Here is a 7,723-nt window from a genome sequence, read left to right as displayed (position 1 = left end):
GGAGGACGGACTTTATTATTGCAATGATGTGAAAGTTTTACTTGTAGCAATCGAATTCCCGTACGTTCCTTCTGATAGGCGTCTTTTCATCGATAGCTCTACAAAAAGTTAGCAAGCAGTCCGCCTTCATAATGAAAATAAATTTCCATCTCTACCTCTGGCTCATTCTGTAATGTTAAAAGAAAATTATGAAAGCGTTAAAATGATGCTTCAAACTTTAAAGTATAGAGTATGCCTGACCAGAGATAGGGGATTTTAAGATGGTGGGAATGCAAGGCGAATACTTGAAATATCCATGCTATCTTTGCTTATGGGACAGTAGAGCCGACACACTTCACTACAAGCAAGTCATGGCCTAAACGGATCGAATTGCAGATAGGAAAACATAATGTCAAGAATGAACCGATTGTAAAGGCCGATGATATTTTGATGTCCCCGTTGCATATAAAATTAGAGCTCATGAAGCAATTTGTAAAGGCTCTTCTTCAAGATTCTCCCGCTTGAATACTTAAAGAGTTTTTTCCCTAAATTGTCAGAGGCTAAAAGTTAATCTGGTATTTTCGTCGGTCCACAAATTGAGAAAATGGCCAGTGAATAGTTACTGAACGCCCACGAAAAAAAGCTTTGTCTCCGTCCAATCTATTTCTTAACGAATCGTAGATTAAGAGAGCTCCACTAAAAATTTATTCTTTCGCTACTGAGCCTGGTGGAGACGACAAATATTGGCGGGCAATTGATTGAAGGAACTGGAATTTTGCATTTCAAGTCACTTTCACAAAGTAAATGTACTTTCCACCACAATCATCATCATTAATAAACTTATACGGTTTTCTTTATTATTTATGACTCCGATGTTTTAAGTCGTCCTCGTTGTGATTCCACTAGTAGCAGTAGTAGTTCATCAAGTGAGTCATCAAGCAGCTCATCAAACAGTGGCTCCTCCTTCATTGAAGATAGTGACGATTCAGTGAAGGATCCAAACTATGTTGTGGAGCCAAGATATCATTCTTCTAATTTGTACAGAGGAGATGAACACTTTAACATACTAAATCAAGACAATACCATTAGCGTTGCACAGGAAAATTCAATAGACCCATATGTGAGCGTCGTTCACGAGCAGTCAAGAAACTCCATATCAGTCCAATTATTAACACAGAAAGAAAAAAATTAAGGCAAGACGGAAAATGGAACAAAAAAATGTAGCAAAGAAACTGAGGAATAGTGGAAAAGTTTACCAGTCGTTAAAAACAAAAAAAATTGTTCCCAAACGTAAACTGAGTCCACCTTGCGGAGAATAATGTAAATTTAAATGTAGTTCAAATATTTGCCACGAGCAGCGTCAGCAGATATTGAAACAACACTGGAAAATAGGAGACATAGAAAAGCAGTGGTTGTTTATAGCAAACAGTGTTGAAACGGTAAATCCTAAATACCGGTATGTGAAATTGGATTCGAATGGCAACGTTGTTCCCACACGCAACAATAATAACGCTTTCTATTTAACCGTTTCTGGTGTTAAAACTAGAGCATGCAAACTGTTTTTCAAAAACACTTTAGCGATTAATAATAGATCAATAGAAACCGCTTTAAAGAAAAAAAATAGACAATAACATTTCTGCAATGAAAGATAATCGTGGATGTCATGGAAATAGGTATAAAGTAGATGATAGCATAAAAAATGGTGTTAAGACATTTATAGAAGCAATACCGAAAATAGAATCACACTACATACGAGCTAATTCAAAAAGACAATATATTGATGGAAGTAAAGCCATTACTCACCTTCATAGAGACTACGTAGAACAGTGCAAGTCATTTGTTACGTATCTAATGTTTTATCGAATATTTATGCAAGATTTTAATATTTAATTTTTTGATCCAAAAAAAGATTTATGTGATGTCTGCGAAGCTTTTAAAAATAGCACTGAAGAAGAGAAAGAACTAATAAAAGAAAACTATGAAACTCATCAAAAGGAAAAAGTTCAATCACGGCTAGAGAAAGAGAATGATAAGAAAAAATAAAGACTATCTGGTTGCAGTTTATGATCTACAGGATGTTTTTCAATGTCCAAAGGGGACATCTCTGTTTTTTACTATAAATCAAAATTAAATGTTCTTAATTTCACTATATCGCTCATTTGGTGCAACAATGACGTAATTACACTTTTTTTCAAAAACAAGTTGAATATGTCAAAATGTGCGGAAAGACTATTTACGTCGGGAGAAACATCGACAGAATTGAATTTGTAGTGATTTGCCGCGAGATGGCGCGAGTGTCATTGTAGAATTGAGTAAAATGGCGCCATTTCTGTTGCTACAACGTTTGGATGGCCAGTTGCGCGGGGCGCCCCGCTGAGTGTGATTGTGTTTTGGAGCTACAACGACATAAAGGTACTTATGACATTTAATCCGATACTTTTTGGAGCAACAACGCCGAAATTGAGCAAGTGCGGCGTTGTGGCTCCAAAAAATATTAAGTTCTTGGTAAAATAATGACAAAATTGCGTAATTACGTCAATGTTTGTCCAAGTAAAGTATCTTTCTGGTGAAACAACGACGGAAGTTTGTAAATATGTCGTTGTAGCTCCAAATATGATACTTTTTGATAGTTCAGTGACAAAATTGAGTAATTACGTCGTTTTTTCTCCAGATAAATTATTAATCTGTTGAAACGATGTCAGAATTGTGTAATTACGTCGTTATTGCTGCAAATAAAGATTTTTTTTTTAAATAGACGGAATTACAGAACTGTGTCATTGTTACTGCAGTACTTTTACGTGTATTGTGTGTTAAAATAATTATAATTTTTATGAGTGAGAAAAATGATGACTAGGAGAAAGAACCAACCATTAATAGCCAATACATCTGGGACTATATAAATTTAAACTTTCAGAGAATATTATTAATGATGGATAACCATGCAAGGAGATTGGTGAATTATTGTACAATGGAAAGGAAAGTACCACCATTTGCAAAACCGAATGCTTCCAAAGCTAGTAAACGATGCAAAGATGGTAAGTATGTAACTTAATTCTTATTTAATAAATCACAATTAAAAGTACCTACCTCATTCGCCCATTAAAAGTAAGTAGTAATCGGTTGAGATAGACCATACTTTCGATTATGATTTATTAAACACAAAAGTATTATTACGTATTTTTGTTGCAGCAAATGATAAAGATACATTTACACCAAAAAGTAAAGTAATTCATTGTGAAAATAATATGACACAAAATTATGTGCCTGACTTAAGACATACATACATTAAACTTTCAAGCTCCAATTGAGTCACCAACTTCTGTTAACCAAGCTATGGATTCTGATAATATGACATTGGAAACAAAGTCTAAGCCATTGACTTATAATGATGTACCGGAAATGAATACACGAGATGATGCAGATTTTTCTCCAGACGACAGTGGAGACGAATATTGTCCTGAAAAAGTTAAACATACATGTCCAGTAATAGGTAGTAGACTAAGATCATTATCTTCAAATTCTTCTTCTTCTTCAAGCTCTTCCTCTTCATCGAGCTCTTCCTCATCATCAAGCTCTTCATCATCTGGTAACAGTTCTTCACAAAGTGTTTCAATTTTGTCGCAGAATCAACCTTTAATTTCGAACCAAGGCAACAACCACAGTACTGTTAACGATAGTCAAGATCCATCGGAATCAACTAATAAAAAAACAAAAAAAAAGGTTAAGAAATCCAGCAGGTTGGAAGAAAAACCAACGTGCTCAGCTTAAGAATTCAGGTCATGAGTATACTTCTCGGACGGGCAAGATCATTCGTGCAAAAGAAATTAAGCTTCCATGCTCTAACAAATGCAAACATAAATGTTCAGAACACATCTCAGAGGAGCAAAGATGTGATATTTTCAAAATGTATTGGGGTTTATCGTCTCTTCAAAGACAGCGTGATTTTTTGAATTCAACAATAACTGTGCTACAATTGGCACAACGTCGTTTGAAAACTGGTGTAGAAAATAACAGAAAACCTAATACTTATTGTTCCTTGATGTATAATGGTAGGAGTTTCAGGGTATGCAAATTATTTTTGTTGAATACATTGGGGATTTCCTAACGTACTTTACGTACCGTAATCGAGGCCAAGACAAGAAATGAATCTAACGGCGTAGCATCAATTGACAAACGCGGCTGCCATGGAAATCATAGAAAGTCTAGTTCTGAGCCACAAGAGTCTGTTCGGAATCATATAAATTCAATTAGTAGAATTGAGAGTCATTATCTCCGGGCAAACACCACTAGAGAATATATTGATGGTGGCCTAACAATAGCTCATCTGCATCGCGATTATAAGAGATTAAGAGAATCCGAAAACAAAGAGGCTGCAAATTACGATTCATACTTTCGCATATTTAATACGGAATTTAATATTTCTTTTTTTGTGCCAAAAAAAGACCAATGCGATGTCTGTGAACAATATAAAAATGCTGTTGGAGAGGAAAAAGAAAACCTAGAGGCTGACTACACAGAACATTGCCGGCAGAAAGTACTTAGTCGAATGGAAAAGAAGACTGCCATAGAAATATGTAAGAATACAGATAGTAACGAAATAGTCGCAATTTATGATCTTCAAGCAGTTATGCCAGTGCCAGTCGGCGAGTCCTCGTCTTTTTCCTATAAATCAAAATTGAACTGCTTAAACTTTACAGTACGTACCTATTATAGCTCGAAATATTCTTTTATACTCTTTTTTTGTCAATAGTTTGATAACTGTCTTGTTTTATAGGTATCAGATGTAAAGGATCAACAAACCTATTATTACTTTTGGCACGAGGCTCTAGGAGGTAGAGGACCAGTTGAGATTGGTTCCTGTGTCCTTAAGTACCTGCAACGTATAGTTAATAATCACCCTGGTTGTAACATTACATTTTATAGTGATAATTGTGGGCAGCAAAAAAACAAGTGCGTTTCATTTGTTAATAACTGTTTTTGTAGTTTTGTGACGTGTCTAATATTTTGTATTTTTTTTTCAGATTTATTTTACCATGTACTTGTATGCAGTCAAAACTCTACGAATTAATAAAATCACACACAATTTTTTAATAAGGGGACATACGCAAAATGAGCGACATGCAGGCCACTCTATTATTGAAAAGACTATAAAAAGAGCCAAAAAGTCGGGAGCTATTTACGTACCAGATCAGTATGTCCAAATAATAAGATCTGCCAAGGTAAAAGGCAACCAGTTTAATATTGAAGAACTAAATTTCGATGATTTTTTTTATTTGAAAAAATTATCTGACGAAATCGAACTTAATATTGTCAAAGATGTGGATGGGAACACCATTAAAACCTCAGATATCAAAGCAATAGAATTTACGAAAGACAACGATGCAGTATACAAGTACAAACTCAAATTCGACGATAACTGAGTGAAGCTGAAATAAAAAAAAAGAAATAAAGATCTACTAGTCAACGAATAACTAAGGCTATAGAAGATATCAATTTGGTTCCAGCATATACTTCAAAACGAGAAATTTCTGCCAACAAGAAAATTGATCTAAAAGAAGTGCTACAAAAAAACATTATTCGTCGCTATTACTCAGCTTTTTATGAAAGTATTTTTTAAATGTTTTATTTTTCTATTTCTTTAAGTTTAGAAGTGTTTTTGAGTTTTTAAATATTTAATTAACATTCATAAATAAATGTTTACGTTGATTAATTCAATTATTTAGTTTTATTTTGTCACAAATGCAAAATTCTAGTGAACGCGTTATTTTTTATTTTGAATTCTGAAGCAACAGTGACATATTTACAGGTACCTTTTTTATTTATGTCTATAATCTAGGTTATGTACAATGTACCGAGTAGATTGGGACTCTAATAGAAACTACACATATTGAACTTACTTTTAAAATCACGACGATTGTAATAAGTCCCTTAAACATTCCATACTTATAATAGAAATCTTTGATTGGCTATCCTGTAAAATTTCTAAAAGTGTAATTACGTCATTGTTGCACCAAATGAGCGATATACAATATCCAGAATAATTGTGTGGAAAATTATATTTGGGACGAATCAAATGCTAATCACGAAATTGACACCTGTGTTTATAAATACCTTATGAAAGTATCAGAGACTAGCACCGACATGAATGTAAGTTTCTATTCCGATAATTGTGCCGGCCAGCAGAAAAATAAATTTATGCTCTGTATGTATCTATATGCGGTGAGGACAATAACAAATCTTAACTCTATCACCCATAAATACTTAATTAAAGGGCATACTCAAAATGAGGGGGACTCAGCACATTCCCAAATAGAACGAGAAGTAAAACGGCAGTTGAAATCTGGTCCTATGTATACACCTGATACATTTATTGGTGCGGTAAAGGCGGCAAGAAAAAAGAGCGAACCCTTTCACGATAATGAAATGTGCTACGCCGATTTCTATGACATAAAAAGTTATGCAATCAGACGAACTTTTCGTTGTCAAAAGATGAAAATGACGACACTGTAAAACTTACAGAATTAAAAGTAATCTGGGTTCAAAAGACCGATCCAGAAGCGATGTTCTTTAAAAATTCATATGCTGACTCACAATTCAAGAAAGTTATTGTAATAAAAAAGAAAAAGAACTACATTTTGGAATTGAAAAATGCATACAAAGAAAAACCCAGTTTGTCGGATAAAAATAAACAGATTGTTACGAGACTAGCCCTAGCCTCCATACGGAGCTACGTCATAGGATATTATAAATATATACAATTATTATTGTAATTAATTGATCAATAATTTGTACACCTTTAGTTAATATTATTTTATGGGATAACATTTAATACTGGCATGTAACACTATTTCTTATTTTAAAAATGATTGAGCTGTCATAAGGAAAAGAATAGGATGATTTAGAGGGATTGAAAAGACATATAGAGAGATTGGAGCATCATTGTAAAAAACATAATTTTATTTTGCCATCCCGAACTACTGAAATTACAAGATCTTATGGATTTAATTAACAAAAATCTTATACCAAGATATCATAGATTTTACGAGTCCTTGTAACTTTCGAGAATATTTTTTAGAGACAGCTTTACTTAACATTTTTATTAAAGTTATTTCAATGACTGATTAAGTGATTTTGCATGTAAGACTTATACTTAGGCTCTGGCCTACACAAATAAAACTAAGACTGATTATGATTAGTGCCATTATCTTTGATATTACTATGTGCCATTTATATTTGATATTTGTTGTTTATTTTTTGATCTCATTGTATTTTGTATCAACCTAACAGTTATCTATTGTGATATGTAATTAATTAAAAGTCAGATTACCTTAAATGTAAGTAAGATGAGTAGTTCCTTTCATCCATCAATTGGACTGTTTTACTTATGTTTAGTAATATTTTCTGACTTCATGCTATTCTTGATAACTTTGAGTGCTTCAATTAAGCTTCTTTTAAGAAAAAAAAAATTAAAAATATATTGTTTTTATTTCAACAACTAGTTTTCATAATTTAACTCTTAATCTAATTTTTTTTTTATATCATTAACACGGTGATTATTTCATTTGTTACACTTATCTTTTTTTCATATTTTCCAGAAAAATGTGACAAGGTGTCTGTTTTTTTTTAAGTTGGCTATTTTTGTACTAAACGTAATGCATTATTAAAACATTCTTATGATTTCAGATAGCTAAGATGTTAAAGTTTGTACGTAATTTACAATAAAGGTAAAAAAAATATACAATTT

This window comes from Vanessa tameamea, chromosome 22 (genome assembly GCF_037043105.1).
Source record: "Vanessa tameamea isolate UH-Manoa-2023 chromosome 22, ilVanTame1 primary haplotype, whole genome shotgun sequence".
NCBI classification, from domain to species: Eukaryota; Metazoa; Arthropoda; class Insecta; order Lepidoptera; family Nymphalidae; genus Vanessa; species Vanessa tameamea.
Note: the sequence above shows the minus strand (reverse complement) of the source record.